This window comes from Lolium rigidum, chromosome 6 (assembly GCF_022539505.1).
Source record: "Lolium rigidum isolate FL_2022 chromosome 6, APGP_CSIRO_Lrig_0.1, whole genome shotgun sequence".
NCBI classification, from domain to species: domain Eukaryota; kingdom Viridiplantae; phylum Streptophyta; class Magnoliopsida; order Poales; family Poaceae; genus Lolium; species Lolium rigidum.
Window position 1 is genome coordinate 13,374,101 of NC_061513.1, and position 18,603 is coordinate 13,392,703.

At 42.6% G+C, this 18,603-nt stretch overlaps 1 pseudogene; it reads right to left on the reverse strand.

Moving 5' to 3' along the window:
• Positions 1-3,298: 3,298 nt before the first annotated feature.
• LOC124663762 lies at positions 3,299-8,070 on the reverse strand (annotated as a pseudogene).
• Between the last annotated feature and the right edge of the window lie 10,533 nt (positions 8,071-18,603).

Below are 18,603 nucleotides of genomic sequence, written 5' to 3' on the forward strand. Positions count from 1 at the left end.
ATTCCTAATCGATCCTGCACTTGCAATTCAGGATGGCCACATGGACCTTGTAGACATGTACTAACTATCTGTGTGTAGCACCTACGTTTTTTTAGCAAAAAGAAGAAATTCACCGTAAATATATGTCTTTGTTTTTTTAGAAACTATATATAGCTATGTGTATATATTTATCATTGTTCCATGGGAATAGGGATTAATTTAAAGTATCTTTAGATCATAGGACTGAGGACATGGACAGATAATACTAAAAATGCAAGTGCAAAATAAATAGCCATAAATTACTCAGTTTTTTTAAATTCCTATAAAACCGGGACATAACAAAACAATCTATACAAATTTGGTAGTTATATAAATGGCGATTATGCTACCTGGCCGTAGAAGTCCTTGAGAAGTTTCTTCAGAGTAATCGCAAGAAAATGTAATCAATTAGAGTGAAAAAAAAAACACCTGTTCAGGTGTTGTAATTTCAAATGAAGGGGTGTACATGTAGCATGGACAGCAGTTCTTATAGGGGCAAGAATGATACCTAGGTCACTCCAGCAAGCAAAGGACGACACGCACTTTGCTGAAAGCAAATTAACAAATCATAGTGGTATCACGCAGCATTGACGAAAAGTATCAGATGAACGCGAGATGGGCACGTGCGTGCTTCGTAAATTGGTATATATTCCAGCTTGCCGTGGGCATGCACGTTTGGTATCTAATGTTGAATAGTACTTGTAATGTAGATCCAGCAATCCTGGTGGAGAACAAGTTGAAAGCACGGGCGGACGCAGCTCAGGCCTCAGGCTGAGAATAGGGTGAAATCCACACCAAATCCAATCCATAGAGCTATATATACAAGGAAACAGGAATCCACACCAAACCAAAAAAAATCGATTACTAATAGAACCCAAACCGCACCACCCTGTTTCCCTTTTCGACCCGCACCAGACCTTTGTGGTTTGAAGCCACAGGTCCAGCCCGCCCTACCCCCATGTCGCTGCACGTAGGTTTGATCAAACTTATAGTGAGCACAAGGACCTAAAATAAAAGAGAAATTACAATCCGATCTAGGAACTTAGCAAGACGGACCCCCAAATATAAAACATGACCGCAAGGTAGTCCTTCTCTTCCAATACTGCATCTTGAGCGAAGAACCAAGCATCTCAGAGCCGGGGACGAAACCACTTGATTCGATGCGCTCGCCGCAGCGCTACCACCAGCTAGAGGAAGAGGACATAGATACCCTTCTCAAGATATGCATCCTCCGCAATGGCACCACGACCTGGAGGTAGAAGATGAGCTGACACCCAAAGCTTTTTTGATCTGCTGGCGCGGGAACTCCGAGAGGCCACCCTTTGGAGAGAGGATACCAGGGCTGGGTGGAAGGCTGCATGCCGGAAGCCACAATGGATGAGAAAATCTCCTACTTCTGCAGAGACTTTGAATTTTGATCTCGGAAAAAACAAACAAACACCTGCATAGAGAACCCAAAAAATGGCGAGTCATGATTTCTGTTTAGTAAGAGAATATAGAAACTCTCAAAAGGCACTGTCTGATAATTATGTCGGTTTTCTCAACTTGAGAACATACAATGGGTGTGGAGATACATGCTTTTAGTAGAACTACTTTCGCTACTACTCAGCAGAAGATGGAAATCTAATATCACAGGAATATAAATGAAAGTTTTTTTTGTGGCAAATAAAGTTCCAGTTTACATGTACTTACCAGATTTATCTTTCCAATAATTATAATTGTTGTTCTTCTGATCATCAAGCCTGAGCTATCGAGCTACACCACCAAGTCTTCGTGAGTGCCAACAAAATGTAAGCAAAAAGTATGTCGAACCCCACCAATACAAACATGAAGAACACTTGCACAACAGGCCAGCAGCGAGAAAATAGCAAACTTTAATACCAGTAGCAGAACACCAAAGTCTGATTTATTCCCCAATCATTCAGTGGTTATATAAATTTTGATGATTGACGTGCAGAGTATGTGGAAGCCTACTTGACAGAACATAAGAACACCTGCATAGAAAATAAAATAAATGGTGAATGCATGACATGTTTCATGTATTTCGTTCAGGAAATAAAGATAGTCAAAAAGAATTAACTGATAATGATATTGACTTTTCAACTTGTGTGCAGGGATAAACAACTACTACCTCTGTTCCCTTTTGATTGACACTGATTTAGTACAAAATAAGGAACAGAGGGAGTATTAAATATTGGTTTAATAGGAGAACCATTTTCATTGCTCTGAGAAAAAAATGGAAATGTGATATAGCAGGACTGCAGGAGTACAAGCAGAAGTTGTTATAATTGGTATGGTACGATAGGAGTACAGTTCTAGTTAGTTGTACTTACCATTTTTATGTACATGAAGGAAGCGGAAGGCCATAATATATGTAGCCTAGCATGAAAGCATGATTCATTCCTGAATTATGCCATGGTGACCTCACACCAAAACTAGCTAAGCACATCAGTGAGTATTGATGAGTAAAATCCACCCAAATTCGAATGAGAAGCACGTAGAAGCCTACGACCAAACGTAAGAATACCTGCACAGAAAACCAAAATATAGAGTCAGTACAGACCAGTGATTTTTTTTCTAGGACAGGTAATCATATAGGTTTTCTCAACGTGTGAGTAGACAAGGGGCATGGAGAAATGGAGCATAAGTAATGTTGCAATAGAATTATTTTCATAAACACAAAGAAAAATAATGGTATCTGATATAGCATGAGCATAAGTTTTTTTGACGGAACCTTGTCAGAGGGCGGGGAGTTCCCAAATTGCATTATAAGAGGGAAATTGGTCCAGTAAATAAGGAAAACCGGACCTGAAAACCATACAAAGCATGGTTAATTAAAGAAAACCAGCGAAAACAACACACGCCCGACTAGCAATTAGGGAACATCGTCTGAGCCAAATACAAGTGTCCCTAGGCCCAAGACCATCGGAAACACCTCATACCCAACCAAGCCAATCGCCGCTACCTCAAGAGCACTCTCGCAAGTCGCAACAAGAATAGTGCTTGCGCCTAACCTTAAGAAGACATGGACTAAACATTAGCCTGAACCAACTCACGAACTGCCTGGATTGCCATAGGAGAGGCAGCATTCTTGCATAACCGCAGATAAGGCTTCATCTTCTCTTACACATCTTCTTTGGAGGCTTTCTTAGAGATTGGTCCCTTCCGAAGATCTCCAAAGGACTCTGCCAACCTATATTCAGCCCGCTTGGCCGTTGGGATGTTGCAATCTTTGTACTACTTATCTAGACGTCCACTCCGCCTCCCGGCACAAGTGGATATTGCTATATAACTGATATGGTACACTACAGAAGTACGGTTCAAGTTTATACGTACTTACCAGATTTATGTACAGGAAGAAAAAAAGGGTGGCCACAAGACCTCCCATGTTATGAATAGGGCAAGCAAGTGTGAATGTATGGAGAGAGTTGAGTCATAGGGAGGCCATCCTTAGGCAGTGACTGGACGTCTGAACATGAGAAGACCTCTAGGCGCTTGAGGTTGGTAAGCTTGTGCATCCAGGTGCTGAAGCTTGTTGTATTCACGGAACTCGAGTTGCTGGAGGGAGACGAGGAGGTGAAGAGCATCCTCTTGCTCGTTTGTGAAGCGCTCCACCTTGTAATTGAAGTTCTGATAAAGTTGCAGACATGTGAGGGACGATGACAGGAGGCTGCAGATGGGTGTAACAAGGAAATCCCACGACGTCATCAGTAGAGAAGTCCTGCAGTTTGCATGAAGAAACTGCAGCCGGAGAAACAAGTTGGTGCTCTTCTCCTCCTTCATACTCCTGTAGCAGCACTTGCCTGGGATCAGCAAAGAATCTTGGGGATCAGCAAAGAATCTTGGGCTGCCATAGACAAGTAATTTCCTAAGCTGTCCCCCAGTGGTAAGAAGAGGCCCCAGTCCCTTGCATCTCAGATCCTCGCCACAATACCACAAATCCAATCGGGTGAGAGATGTGAGGTTTGAGAGGGGCTCCAGCGTCCCCATTCCTTCCATGCCTTGAAGAACAAGCTCTTGCAGAGAAGATGGGAAAAGACAGCCAGAAAAAGAGCATCTGGATAGCAACTTGGGGCTGTGTTGAATTTCTAAAGTCTGAAGGGACCGCAGGGCTTGAAACCCTCTGTAAGGAAGAAAAGTTGAAGATTCCACCAGGACCAGCTCTGGGCATAAAGAGATGACCAGGTCCTGTAGTGTGCCATAGAGATGGGCCGGGAGGACCAGCAACCTATCTTCTTCTTCTCCCACCTCTGATGTTGCTGCTAACATCGTTTGCTGCACATCCACCCCCATTGCCAGATGTGTTATAGTTGTACAGTTTCTGATGTCCAATTTGGAGAGCCTTGGGAGGTGGGTGAGGAGCTCTGTCAGTTCCTTCCCACTGGCACCACGTAATTCCTCGACCATAAGAATCTCAATAGGGAGCTGCCATTCAACATCACTCTCACCTTCTAGTGACCCAACAAGACCATCTGAATTCTCTACAGCCAGTGTCTTCAGTGAGGTTAGCATAAGAAGGTGCTTTGAGTCCAGAGATGGGCACTTCTTGAGTGTCAGCTTCTCCAGTCCCATAAGATTACTGAATGCCAAAATCTGATCTAAGCACTGCAGATCATCCTTCCCGAAAATTTCCAGTTCTAGTCTGTAGGATAATTTTGAGTACTCAAGCTTCTCTAGAAGCTTTACACCTCGTATTTTCACAGAGCACAAAGTTTCAGTCCAGGGCATATGAACAACTAACAAGAATTCTGGACAGTTATATATCTCAAGCTCTTGCAGTTTAGGAAACCAACCAATGTTCCAGTCTTCATATGGTGAGTAAACAATGTGGTTTGAAAATGCCAGCTCCAAGAGTTTAGGGCAGCCTCTGATAATCAGTACTTGTAGAAGAGGAAACATATGAGCATCCTGTGATGGTAACCATTTTTCAAAACTTGCCAAGCCAACAAGTTCAAGCCTTAATAGCCTGTCAAAGCTTTCCTCTATAACAAGCTCCTTCATTGGGAAAATATTGTACAGTTTTAATGTGTCAAGACCCCACATTTTCCCTAAGGAAGGGAGACATTGCCAAGAAACACCAAGGAGATGAAGAGATTGAAGGGCTTCAACAGAGAGATTATCACCCAACCATGTTGGACAAGAAGGGCCACCGTGCCCTCTAATGCATAACTCTAAAAGATACCTATTTGGTTGAAGACTCTCAAGGATGAGTGCTTCCACATAAGGATCAGTATTAGATCGCTTACTATCCCAATCTAAGGTTAACCTCTTCAAGTTGATTTTCTCTGTCAGTTTTGCTTTGGCCGCTTCTTCTTTGGTGCGTATATTCTCCAGGTTATAGATGCCAAGCTCCCTTAGTTCGGTCAAATTCTCAAGTTGCTTTGGTTCAAATCCTTCAATTTCTTTATTGACTCTAAATACCTTCAACTCCTCTAAGAGTACAAGCTTTCCCACATTGAAAATTTCAGAATGCAACTCATCACTTGGGGTATAAAAATGACGCAATTTTGCAAGGTTGCTCAGGTCTCTGGGAAAATCACGACAGCGGTACCATGATCCTAAATCCAGAATCCTTAAGTGATAGAATCTAGAAATGGTAAGTGGTAAATGCATCTCCCTCCCATACTTTGTCCCCAGACATAGGTATCTTAGGTGGAAAAGTGCTGAAAAGCTATGTAATATGGACTCCGCAGTAGACGGCATATTAACTAAACGGAGAAAGCGAAGAGCATTTGCTTCCTTACACAAATCCTCAAAAATGCTGGCAAAGCTTTCATCCATTTCTCCAAATAACATCAAAGTATGCAATTGCTTAACTTTCAATCCCGCCTTCAGTTTTCTCAATTGACTCTTAAAGTTTTCATGGGTAACTTTATCATCATCTATAATTATAGACAAGTGACGGATGGATGACTGAATTTTTACTGATCCCACATTAGAATGATGCACGGTAAGACATTCATGAGATGCAACCTTCAATGCTAAATCATGTAGAAGGTCATGCATTACATAATGCAAACGACCATCAGTTTCCTCTTTCCTGAATAATCCATGTATGACCAGATCATTTAAATTGCTCAAACCTATGTCTTCTGATGTTTGGTTCGGACCACCAGGTTGTAAAATATCAAGTCCAATCCACAAGTTGATTAGCTCAGTGGCGCTATACTCATAGTCTTCAGGAAACAATGCAGAATAGGAGAAACATTGTTGTTGATGGAAAGGAAGATAGTCATAGCTAAGCTTCAAGGCAGGCATAATGTCATTGGCACCGGTCTGCCCCTCCCATTCTTTACTTTCTAAGACCCTTCTCCAATGGCGAAAATTAAGGTCCTTTCTCAGTAATGTACCAACAGTTTTCGCAGCAAGAGGGGAGCCCTTCAGTTTTTCCATTATCTTATCTCCGGTCTCGAGCAAAAATTTGTGATCACTTCTAAAGGGCTCATCGCCAAAGACAAATGAAAGAAATAACTTCCTAAATTCCCCGGGTTCTAACCCTTCCAATTCTATATGATCAGTAGTTTTAACCATTTTTGCTATTGCTGGAATCATGCTACCTTTTTCTTGTGATGCTCTGAGTGGCAGTAATAACCTTTTCCAGTCATCCACATCACTAACCTCCCATATATCATCCAGTACAAGCAAAAACCTTTTAAATTTTAATCTCTGTTCAATCAGATCTTCGGCTCTACCATCTTTTTCTCCTTCAACTTGAGGGATATATGTTTTAATCTCTTCTATTAGCTTATTCAAATTAAAACTCAGCGACACACATACCCAGATGACGACTTGAAAATGATTTTGAACTTGTTGGTTTCTATATATGTGCTGTATCAGTGTTGTCTTTCCTATCCCCCCCGGACCAACAACTGGAAGCACAGTCAGATCCTGTCTATGGTATTTACCCTTGGTCATATCATGTATTATGTTATTCATAGTATTGTCCCTCCCATATAATTTTGGCTCTATACTTCGACTGGTGGTGATGGGACGACTCTGGGCAATATCTGGGAGGGTGATACGGTCCAAGGTCTGCAGAATCTTGGTACAGTCCCTACGCACAGGCTGAAGTTGCTCTACAATGAGCTTCATTCTTTCAGAGAAATCAGCCCTATTAAACCCCAGCATTGGTGTTTCTTCTGCATGCTCTCTCTGTGGCGCACCACAAAGAGTTGACTGGCCAGAATTATCATCTCGGATATGTGGGGAAGATGAGAGTGGAAGGAGTTTACCGAGCTTGGGCATGCATCCACTGACCACCTCCTCGTCAGCCTGATTGGAGTTTAGCGATGAGGAGGAACTTCTGTGTGACTTCTGCATAGCAAGTGGCCAAGCACAACAACCGACTCGTTGTCTTGCATCTTCTAGTACCTGTCCAGGTTCATCGGGGGTGGCAGCTGAGGATAAACCAAGCACAGCTTTGGCAGTGTGACGAGCATTAAGGGCAAGGTCGTGGACGCCGCCCTTGGCATGCTGGTCTGCAGCGTCATACGTGCCGTGGAGCTCGTCATGGACACGGAAGTAGTCGAGCTCGTCCAACAAGTCCACCGCACCGTGCGCCGAGTGCCGCAGCTTCCGCAGTAGCTCCTCCATGGCTTTGCCACCGATCTTTTTGTGGCTGGCTGTTTCGAGCGTGGCCTGCACGAGCAGGAGTTCTGTCCTCAGGGCCTCAATGTTGAGACCGAAGTTCTTGCTGGCATCCCAAGCCCCAGCACACCATCAGCTACGGAGGCCAGCGCCTTGCCCACCATCCATTGCGCCGCGCTGAGGAGAGTGTCCATCCTTTCCTCAGGTGTGCTGTTGTGCCACGTCACCACGTAACGTGCAGATTAAGGATATTTGGTGTGAGGACCTGCATCCATCCAGGAATCAAGATGAGTTCATTCGTTAAAATTAATTAAATGTAAGTTGTTGCTAGCTAATGACAGGAGAGGAATTGGTACATACCTAGAAGATCAAGGGGGAGCCACCTGCCTGCCAGCATCGACGGCCATGGAGGAGGTCCCTGGCGAGGAAGCCGCCTGCCCGAGAATTCTGTTGGTTGCGTTGCTCAGAACAAGAGGGTGGAGATAGTGTGTCTCCAGAAGGGCAGATATATACACAAAAAGAGATGTGTATTTTGTTCTAGATTGAACTGTGTATCCACAAGTCTGATTGCTTTGTTTTACTTTAGTTATTGTTTCTCTCTCTACAGTGCCGACCAGTAGATGGTAGTGATGCTACCAACTGGTGTGATTGTTATCTCGCTGTCCTAACCACAGCCAACAAAGCATTACGTGGAGCAAAATTATTAAATCAGGGCTGGTGGTCGGATTATTACCTAATAACTAAAATAACCACAACTAGGAAAGCATTACGTGGAGCACAATTATTTAAACAGGGCTGGTGGCCGCCCAGTGACGTTGCTGCCATAACGATGAGAGCAGTAGTATATATCCATAGTGAATGAATCATTTTTACTTGGTGAATCAAGTCGATCGGCCCGGCTACTTAGTTTACATTGCACTATGTTTCTCTTAGTTGGAGTAGGCAGGAGGAGTTGTCTCCGGGGTGGTTGGTTGATGAAGACACATGGGAAGACAACAAGAAGCTCGACAATGGAATAACCAGAACCAGCCTGTAAAGTGATTCATTGTGGCATTTTTAATATGTTCTAGAGCAAGCTATAACCATGTTTACTAGAAGAGTACGGCACTAGGAGTAGTGCTACTTAAATGAAAAATATGAACTTAATATTAGATGTTTGTAAGCAGGTTGTTCAAGCCACCCTAGATTGAAACAGTGAGTTGTCATGCACTAGCTTATCTATCATGCTGACAAACGGTTGTGTTTCAGTGGGCAACTCCCCATGCCTCCATCCTAGAATACAGTTGTGTTTCTGGACCAAACGAATTAAGATGTTGATTTGCTCGTTTTCTGGGTCGGGGGAGCATGTGAGTGTAATTGCAAATTCCCTAACCCTAAATGTAAAATTCCCCAAACCCGAAAAACGAAACTGGGATAAAGATGGTATGCTCACCTGATGACGCCGCGTCGGTGCCTCTCCTCCGGCTACCCCGAACGGACGCAGCCGTGAGAGAGCATCGTCGCCGTGATGCCGTAGCCTCTCGGGAAGGACGAAAATGGCGCTCCGCGCTGTAGACGTCGTCGTCAAACCCCACGGGTGCTCCCTCCTCCAGCGCCCAGCCACAAACGCCATGTGCTCGACGTGGATAGCCATGTTCGACGGAGAAGCGCGCGGGATCTAATCCGCAGCACGCTGCTCCGGCGAACGGAGCCGCCACGCCGCCATGAACTGGCCGCCGTGGGGGGCGAGTGAGCTAGGTCTTTGTTCCGAGCCGTTCGATTTGATCCGACGAGTCTCAGCTTATTCCTCTTCTTTTTTGACTAGCACAAATGCCCGTGCGTTGCTACGGGTTAATAATTTTTTATTGTCAAAGAGACAATGATTGATATAGGTAGGAATTTGCATAACTCACTGTTTTCAAATATGAATCTCCTTATTATAGAACTAAAATGGTCTATTCTTACAACCAGTTTCTCTTTGACTAATAAGGTAACCAAGTCCCTTGATTGGAGGCATTCACAAAAAAAAACTATGAAGAAATCCATGCAATCAAGGAAAATATGAGAGCTAATTCAAATCAAAGAAGTGTGGCTCATATATACTCTTGTTTAACTGTAAAAATGTGGCACCAAAACACCTATCAAATATATATTTTCCCTTAAGGCAAGCAACCCCATAAATAGTGAAGGAAAAATGACATGTCTAATTTAATGATATCAAAAGGTAAATAATTTCAGAGGTTTCATCAAACTACCAAGCAATTTTCACATCTTCAAAAAAGTAACACCTGGCATCAAAATTTTGTTTTCAGAAGATAAACTTAGTCACAAAACATTGATATTTTCATGGGTTATGGCAAGGACAACAATAACCTGGGTTCTCATGATCTTCACTATGAAAAAACATATATGTTTTGAGCATGGGTTTAATCAGATATGCATTTGGCATGACTAACATCCTGTAACTGTAGAAAATTCTCAGCAGTTTCATGCATCCATATATCCTCTAATATGCTCTGAAATGTTACTGCATTGCTTGATATTCTTGGTAGCATGACAAACAACGGCATTTTATCTAGAAACTTGAGATAAACCTGAAACCGGAGTGCCACAATTATATTTTGCATATATGGGACAAAACCGGGGAATATAAGTCAGATGGCCTAATTGACAATCAAATGAAATGGTTCTCGCCATGAAAAAAAAACCTTCTCACTCAAGGAGTTGCAGGGGGTATGATCCGAGAAACTATCTTTGGTAAATACATGTTATATCTCAGTGCTAAACTAATCTTCACCAAATAGAAGGTTCGAAACTTCTCCTTCTATATTATAACATGGGGTTAGAGTGGGTAATTAATATATGCATGGTTAGGGAGGTAAACAAAAAAAGAGTGCTACAGAAAACAATATTATACTGCACGGAAGCAAATAAAAATAACTGCATGGACATATAAAATGCAAAAGCACTCCACTTATCTATATATAAGTCACAGTTTATTTAATGTCGGAACTCTTTATGCAAAAAGGGCAAATTCCATGCACACGCACGATGATCTGAATTCATGTAATTTGTCTGTCTACGCAACTACGTAATGCAAACATATTCTTGCATCGACCTTGGATGCACTAACTTCAGCTGGCAGCCACCTAGAAGCTGAGGATGGCAGGTGTTTGCAGAATCACCAAAACCTCACTACTTAGAATCGCTGATTGAGCTGTTAGTCTGAACAACTGTAACTTTCTCAAAACATTGTGTTGAACCATAGATAATCGTAAATACCTAGCCACCATAAGATCATTGGTATACCTGTCTTGTGGTGGCATCTTCTCGATGTCAAGGGTGATAGGAAACTCGAAGGCTGATAGTCCAATTCTTGCTTGGTCCTCCTCTCCGGCACCACACTGCGTCATGCGAGTCGTAGTAAACCTGATCAGGGGATGACCGTTTAGTTCATTCATCAGCGATAAGAAGATCAACCACAATTTTCTGGACAGATAACCACACTCCCACTCAACCACTCCGCGTACTCATGACAACGAACGCGCCTTACACAAACACACTTTCACTCACTATCATTAAATCACCACACGCCACGAATCGCATAGCATTCCATATTTAGCATATTTGCCGCAACTTCATTTTTTCATGGAAATAATTCAAACATTCAGTTATGCACTTATAATCACTAAGCTGCCCTTTGTCAGGGTACCATTGCATTAAAGGTAGTAAAGCTTGACTTTCGGGTGACCGCTATGATTGATGACGATGTAAATAACAACCTTTGTTATATTATATCTGACCAAGTTAACCTTTAGAAAGCAATGATGATCTAAAATGCAGCCTTTGGTATGTTATGTATCATGTAGAACCACCTAAAAAGAGGATTCATAAGTGCTACTGCATAAGCTGAATGCAACACGGACAATGTTCACCTTGTGAGAGCTGAAGAGTGAATACCACGTGGCCTTTTCGTTTCCATCACAAAGGGATAACATTTTCCTGTAAGACATGGTTTAATCAGCACCTAAATATGCAGTGAGTTCAGTCATAAGGTGACAAATGGCTGTCAGCAAATTCAGAGAAAGGAATCAATCCAGATCGGCGATGCATATAACGAACCTCTAATGCAGCTATGTATATTAGTAAAGGCTGGTCGCCGGGTGGGAAGAAGCCGGCCGGTCGAGGCAATTGGCGCGGCGCCGCCCGGGATCTTGAGCGTTCCGTGTGGGAATCTGGCGGTGCTTCCTGCTGTCGGCGCGGCTATGACGGGCATCATCGGCAGCGGCTTGCTCAAAGATCCCGCGTGCTGCCAACCTCCTACTCGCGTACGACCTTCATTACAGCCGACGCGGAGGACGGAGGGCGGAGAGGTTGGAACATAGGTCCGCTACGGAGTCTATCTGCGGCGTGGGTGGCGGGGAGGCGGCCGGAGTAGCCTGTGGTGGCGGCGGCGTTAGAATTGCAGAACCCTGGAAACGAGAGAGCGACACCATATTAGAGGAAGGAGAAGTTGGGCCTAAGCGCTTGGCCCATCTGGACGCGTGCGGGGAGAGCGAAAAGAAACGCGGCCAAGGAACGACGAAAGATTTGACGTACTGATACGTTAGGCAGAATAAGGAACTACTTTAGTCTTTTTAAGTAGTAGAGAAATGGAAATTTCAGCAGATGGGCTCAAGTTTAACGGGCTGACATGGGTTGTTGGCCCACTTTGATGTTTATCTTTTCCAGTGCGTTTATGCGCTTTAAAAATGTTACTAGTAACAATTAGTGTTTTACACTACTCACAAAGATTGATTGAAACTGCCTCAAAATTTTATTGAATGAACATATCTGTATTTTCTAAATAATATGAATAGATTTTTGGACAAGTTGTTAATCTCCGTTGTGACTTTTAATGTCTACCCTCCTCCGATTCTAATACAAAAATAGACATTACTATCTCAAATATTTTTCTACTAATTTCCGCCGCAACACGCGGAGAATCTTCTAGATATATTATATGTGGATTACATTGAGAAAAAAATAATGAGAACTGAAGATGTGCGTTATATTCAAGCCGATCAAAAATACTCCACGTTGGTGGGCATTGAATAAGCAACCTATATGACTTGTCATTACTACTCCATATCAACTTTAGATTAAACGCTACCAGGTAGATTCGCAATCCAAGATGGTGTGTACGGAAAAGATTGTTCTACAAACATATTCATGGAAGAATAATCTTTGGGGTAGATGCTGCCCAAATCTTCAAGCTTCCAAGTATTGAGATTATAGGCCAATCCTCTCGTGAATGATGCACTCAGAAACATAACTTCTCTGTAAGGATGAAATCCAAGTAATGAAATGATTCCATTGTAGTGATTTCCAACTATATATCTGGTGTCAAGAGTATTCTCATTGTCCGAGTTCCATTCAAGTTCATCTTCTTCTACTTCTTCCATATCAATGGTAGAAGTGGAATGATTGGAATTGTAGTTGATATCTTCAATAACCTAGGGTCCTCGAAATTGTGGATCATATCTTCCGCGTGACAGCATATGATCAAGTTTGTTGTCATGTTTCAACACCCACTCCATCTCGCCATGCAGTTCGTTGAGGATCCAGACTAGAAGGCGACACTGAGGATCAAACGATGCAAAGTAAACCCCATGTTCCGACCTTCCAAGATGAAGCTCTTGATGGAGCGGACCAACATCTACGGGAAGTTTAATCGCTTGGTACGTGTTGTTTGATAAGGATATTCTGGCGAAAACAAAATCATTGGAAATAAAATGACATCAGTAAACCACAGTACTTGGCCATGTTAAATAAAAAAACTCAAGTAAGATAATACTAGTATTAGTTCCATCATACCTTGTAACGAATTGGGTTAGCACGTAAAGTTCTCCACGCCAGTAGGCAGAGAGATGTGGTACCACAGACCGCTTCTCAAGCTGCTGCAGATGGGCGACCGTCCCGATGACATCCCCACGCCGAGCAAACGACTTCTCCTCCCAGTTTCCTCTTGTTGAAGAGAAGACATGCATAGCAAATGGCGATGGAGGCCACTCCAGTTGCAGCTCAAACCCAGTGGTGCGCCACGGAAGCGATGGGATTCTCAACACCTCATAGTGCGGTGAGACGACAGGGTCAAAAAGAATATAGCAGTGATCACGAGCAGCGGCATCAAGCCAAGGACAACCATTTTCAAGCCTAGATGGCGCTGGCCGCATGGGCGCCCAGCGTCGTGTGGCGGGATTGACCACGTATGCTGCCTTGTGAAGCAGAAGGAGGCCGTTGCAGTGATCCACGATGCTAGGCTCGTCCGTGGGCAAGTAGTGGAGCTTGCCGCTGACTGCGGTGTCTGTGCCTCTCACGGGGCGGAAGAAGAACTCAGGGGTGTCGAGGTCGAAGAATTTGATGAATATGCCAGCTAGCAAGGGCGGGAAGAGATCCATCAGACGACGAGTGTCGATGGCAGCGTGCCATACCTTGCAGACGCAGCGAGCCGCCGCTAGGCTGTGCGGTGGGAGGCGGCGGAGGACGGCCACGAGCACATCCTCTGGTAGTCGCTGCGTCAGATCTTTCAACTCCATGGTTACTCGTCAGGGGCCACGGCTGCTCTGCGCCCCCTTGGTAGCGGCCTTGGCTGATCTGCTTGAAAAATTATTGAGGATAAAGATTCAGATATTTGTCGATTAAGGGCCAAATTGATCTCTTACGTGAGTACCTTGCACATTTTTTTGTGTGAGAAAAAACAGTAGCATTCTACTGCTCTTTGAAGCTATCTGTGCATGAAGAGAGAAATATTCCTAACTAACTCCTCTTTGAATAAGTACCTCGGTATGCACATGAAGAACTAAGTAGTCCTTCCCATCTTCTATATTAACTGTCGGTAATTTAGTATGATTTAGCACTATATAAATCAGGGACACTTAATATGAATCGAAGAGAGTAACTAACTTGGCGAATCCACTAGATTTTCTACCTACTGCTACCAATTCCAGGGCTTAACTACTTGGTCAGGAGAAATTCTCACCGGAGTTCTAGGACGGGGTGCTCCAGCCGAATGAGTCGCCGCAGACACCACCGATAAGCGCTGGACAGCAGGATCCCAGAATGTCACCGAGTGTTCAGGGTCGATGGAATCGAGATCAGAGGTAGTCAACAGAAAGGCAATTGATGGAGGTTATCACTCGGCTGGATAGGAAGGCGAAATATATACTGCCAATGTTCGTGATGGCATCCGAGATCTGTCCTCTTTCTACATCGTAAACTGTTTCATGGAGTTTGGACGCCCATACAAGCTAACGTGGAGTTGACGTCAATGTACCACGTCAATCATTTTTTTTAACTCACAGGAAGACACCTCCTCTATTCCATTTCATAAATGAAACCCAGCTTTCACCACGTCAATCATTCACGGATGGAGGCAACACTTGCGACGATTAGTTAATGGATGTTCTAGAAGAATGGTACTATTCATTCTTCAAAACAATAGTACTATTTACAATATAACTAGCATAGTGGCCCTCGCAAATGCGAGGGCATTATTTTATTTATTGATTGTGTTTGTTTTTTTATAGTTTCATACATAAGGTCCAATAAGAGATTGTCAAGCCACCCCAAATATTGTGTCTTATAGAATATCACCTGGACATGAAATATATTTAACATCTTCAATGTATAGATTTAGGATGATGATATTGGCAAGACATCACACAATTAAGTGCATGTGTCTGCTGCTTGTATTTATTGTAAACAATTACAAATAATAAGATGATGATATTAGATATATACACCAAATAATAAGTAATACTTTTGTCCGACTACTATTTAAGGTCCAAAATAAAAGTGTATCTATGATATTTTTTGCATTCAAATATATAAGAACTTAGCACGGATGAATACTACAATATAAGTCATCCACGTGTATATTATTTCTTAATCTTTTCCAGACATTTCCTCTTCTCATTGTCCCAATTCGTTCGAAAATACATGTTTAATGCATGATTATAGTATGGAACATATAGATTTTTTAAAAAACATCCACTGAACATGTTGCTTAAAATTGAAATTTATAGAATCAAAAATAATAAGTTATTGTGTTTAGTCTTGTTGGACAGACTGCACTCGTTCTATTTAAGATATAATTTCAAACAAATGTACTATTAACATTATCTATTTTATTGTACCGGCATCTACCATGCCTCAAATGTACTATTGACTTTGTCTATTTTATGGTGTTAAAAAAACACTTTTCTATTATACTGTACTCGGCAGCAACCATTGCCTAGTCCGATGCTAAACCCTTGATAACTTATGTCTCACTCGACAACCATAGCCATGTGACCATTTGTATTTGCATAGACATTTTCCAAAAATCTCTGGGCGACACGCGAAGAATTTCCAAATAACCGTACATATCATGAGTACATATATGCAGTTAATGAAGAAACCAATATTTAATGAAAAATAGTATTACAGATATGCATGGATGAACACGAATTCAATAGATCTTCTTCCACAGCCAATTGAGCTGCAATTAGCTACCTGCACCGGGTGTTCCTTGGGTACTGATCTCTCAACGTGGTCTCGTCGAACTTGATCATGTAGTTCATCTAGTACATCTACATGTTTTCCGACGACCCTTTCAAGATGTCGTGGGCGACCCACTCCAGCCAGCTGTAGGGCACCACCTGAATCAGCATGCCGCCGACGGAGAGGGGCACCATGTTGGTCAGATCTGCCCTGGATGAGCCCACAATCGCGTCTGCTGAGTTCACCAGCCGCGCAAACTCGGACATCGTGCCGATGTCTGGCTTCCTCACCCGAACATCGAACCCTAGGCTCATGGCCATGTCCTCCAATCAGGAGTTGCAGCCGGGGATGGACGTCCCACTTGCCGCTGCTCGGCTCGGTCGTTGCACGCTCGAACCGGAACGTGCCCTGGAACATCGCGTGGAAGTCCACCATGGAATACCCGATGGCGTATTGGACTCGTCCTAGCCAATCTCCCTGTGAAACACCGGCCTCACCGCGACGTTCTCACAGCATCTTACCTCATTTATTGTCCATGTCGATCACATAGTAATCAAGATCCCCTGCTTTCATTGCAACCTTAGAGCTTAGCAAGCTAGTTTTGGGCGTTTTTGCCGTTGCCGATACACCATCACCGAGGTTGATGATGCTTTTCCAAACTCCATTAACTAAAGTATCATAGGGGACACCAATATCCTTCATGTTCGGGAATTAACATCGAGGAGACGTATCTCATCATGTTGCAGAAATTGCTCAGACGTCAAGCTCGATCATGGTCTACGTATGGTAAGTCGACTGATGCGGGTGCGAAATGTGAAGCCCTAGGCGTGTGGCATGGCAAGGATTAATATGATTTTACGGCTAGGGATTAGCGGATTGCTATTTTTTAGATAAGATTTGAGAGATTGATCAAAAAAGATATTATTTTTGAGTTGGAGCCACGTTTTTACGTGAATTAGTGCGCTACGTGTTGGAGGGTGCCGTGTCTAAATTGTTTACCAATCTAAATCTGTCCGGACACTTTTGGTCTAATTTTTCTGTCCCGTGACATGCATCTATGGCTAGACCAAACAATATTTGTTCCACACCCGTATTAGTGAGGGACTCTCCAGATATTTTTTTTTTGGTTTACATGTCATCCATCGACACATCAAAAGGCATGGTTGTTATGTGTCAAACGGTACACGTCAAACAATGTGTTACGTAATTTTATTTTAATCATGACCATCAACTAAATATCTAACCGTCTACATAATTGTTTTCTTTTAAAAATCGTAACGTGCTAGTTTTACGTAACTGTCAGCATGTTAAAAAATCTCAGCCGTAAATTTTAGATCTAACTATCATAATAATTTATATGATGTGGATTAACCTGGTGTCTCCGTTGAAACATCTTTATTTTGCTTTTAGTATATAATAGATTTGGTTTATTTTCTTGAGCTATGGACCGTATTTGAGCTCCAAAATTTGTGACATGGTATACATGTTGGATGAGTGTTGTTGAATTTTTTTCAGATTTTTTCAAGGTATTAAAAAAGATAAGTTAATGGTCTACTACTAGTACACTAGAGGTACCGCTTCAATTATCAACGGATGGAGACAGCAACAGTCAAGTTAATTAATTGATGTTCTAGAAGAATAGTGTCCTAGTACTACTACTATTCATCAAAGTTCGACACCAAAGCAGACATATGCCAGCTACTCCCTCCGTTCTCGAAATAATGTATTTCTAGCTCTTGTCTTGAGTCAAACTTTATAGACTTTATCATCCTTACAGAAAACAGTAGTAACATATATGATATCAAATTCGTGTACTATGAAACTACATTTTAAAAATGATCTAGTGATGACAATAAAGTGCAATGAATGATGTTACATTCCATATAAATTTGGGCAAAATTTAAATTTTTTGACTTATGACAAAAGATAGAAGTACACTTATTTTACAAAGGGAGTATGTTTGCAACGACATATCAGTTCTGTCAGATATCTATTCCGCCAACTTGTTTTATCGGATGGAGTGTGGAATAGTACGGAATAGTACATGGAGGTACCAAGAACATCTTGTTTGTAAGACCTGACTTTGAAATGAAGTAATAAAACCCGCATGCATAATTCGATGCAGAAGCAGGGGCATTTGGCTCCATTTCGAGGGGTAAAAGACATACCGCTCTTCTCATGCTTAGAGCAAGTCTAACAGGCCCCGTATATTTTCGCCCCGTATAACGCGAGTAGAGGGCCTTGTATCGGGTTTTCGCCGGCCAAAAACTCGGACGAGCTAGCAGACCCCGTATACCCACCCGTAAAACAGAATATTCTGTTTTACGGGGTGGGTATACGGGGTCTGCTAGCTCGTCCGAGTTGTCAACCCCTCAAAACAGGGTTTTTTTGACAAATTGCATATTAGAACCAACACACCATTCACATAAAATAAATGTTTTACATCACACAATAATCGTCATAATTATTACAATAATTTTTTTCGGAAATGTCAAC